The following is a 2,069-nucleotide window of genomic DNA, read 5'->3' on the forward strand; positions in this document are numbered from 1 at the left end:
GAATCTTCCAATATTATGTTCTTTTGTTTGCATTGAAAATCTATTTTTTATTGTAGCTGTCTTCAATAATTACCTTAGCTAATTCTTCTGGATAACTTGATGTAGTTTATACATCAGCACTTGCTGGCTCATCTTGCACTTTTATGTAATGGAGATGGTTTATTTCGTTAAACCTTATGAACCAAAGTACCCCAGCTTCAAACTTTTCTACTGTGGCTTACTCACCTCTCTCAGCCTTTATAGAACTGAAAAGAGTTAGAGTCTTTCTCTTGATTAGGCTTTGGCTTAAGAGAATGTTGTGGCTCATTAGATCTTCTATCCAGACCACTAGAACTTTCCCCATATTGGCAATGAGGCTTTTTTACCTTTTTATCATTTGTGTGTTCACCAGAGTAGCACCTTTAATTTTTTAAAAACTTTTTTTTTTAAAGACCAAAAAAATTTTTTAAAGACCAAATAACGGTGTCTTAACTTTCTAGTAAGGTATCATAACGCCACAGAATTAAAAACTATATGAAACTGGCAGAGTAATAGAGACTAATAAACAGAATAGAGAATTTTAACAGAAACACTTGAATGTAGGAAAATAAAATATGACAAAAAGAGGTACCACAAATCTTCATAATATATATTATATATATATTATGATAAAGACCAAACTATGCAACAAAACTGATGCCTTCTACTAACAGCCACATGAGTGAGGTTGGAAATGGACTCTCCACACCAAGTCAAGCCTTCAGCAACTGCAATCCCTCCCATTCAAAACTTGAATAGAACTCCATGAATGACAATGAGCCAGAACCATCCAGCTAAGGCACAGATTTATGAACCTCAAGCTATATAAGATGATACATACTTACTATTTTAAGCTTCTAAGTTTGGGAGTAATGTGTTACATGGTATACCCAATTATTATACTGTAGAATGAAATGAGTATGAGTAGCTCAACTTTGCATTTAGTATTCAAATAAGTAAAAAGGAAGGAGTGAAGTACACTCATCCTCCTTCCTCCTCAATTCTCACAGGATAAATAGTAAGCAGAGGAGCAAAGTGGTTAAGAGTGGAACTTTTAAAGTAAGTTTTTGAATTCTGTCTCCACCACTTACTGACTGTGTAACACTGGACAAGTAATTTTAGGCTTGCTGCCTCAGCAAAATGGGGATAATAGTACCTACCTAGAATGATTGTAATTTGTGAGTTTGAATAGTTTGTTTGTAAAATATGTATAACAGCAATAGCACATGGTAAATATAATATAGTTGTTTTCTATCTAAAATTAGGTTGGCAACTGAGAGAAAAATACAACATTTCTTTTTAAATCACATACCAGGCTTCAAAAATGATAAAGTATAACAGTATAAAACAATCCAAGATACAGATTCTTCATATTTTTAATAAGAAATTATGAAATGCAAGATTTTTGTTTTTTTAAAAAAGTCATGTTAAGTTATACTTTATTAAATTATTACATTTGATATGGTTATACACCTTAAATATTGGTGGCTATAAATTTGAATGAACTTGAGCACAAAACAACCATCATGAGTTTCAGGAAAAGAAACCTACAATTGCTATCTGACTCTAAAGGGCAATTACTACAGACAATTTGGCCATTAAGACCTGTAAAAGCAGCCACAAAAATGACAGGTTTGTGACACTTTATACTTTGTTATTGCCATTTCTGTTTGTAGAAGTGAGAAATACCTTTTTCAACTGGCAAAATTTATTAATTAATGAGGCATACCATCATTAGGTAAATGTGAGAATTAAAGATGAACTGTTCTATTATTTCAAAATAGAAATAATATATGTCTGATACTAAAACTAATATATGCTGTTTCTAAATTTTAAAAATCAGATGATTAAGGGAACTATAAAATGATAAAAATCACTATTCATTTCATAAGATAGTGCTAGCCATTCTGAACATTGGCATGCATATTTGTTCAGGTATTCATCTATGTAAACAGATCGTTTGTTTTGTTTTACTTTCAAGTACAGATAATGCACTGCATGGTCTCTTTTCTAATAATATAGTTAAGATATTTTCTTTTTTTTTTTTTTTT

Source organism: Rhinopithecus bieti, unplaced genomic scaffold (assembly GCF_001698545.2).
Source record: "Rhinopithecus bieti isolate Rb0 unplaced genomic scaffold, ASM169854v2 scaffold_47329, whole genome shotgun sequence".
In the NCBI taxonomy this organism is placed as follows: domain Eukaryota; kingdom Metazoa; phylum Chordata; class Mammalia; order Primates; family Cercopithecidae; genus Rhinopithecus; species Rhinopithecus bieti.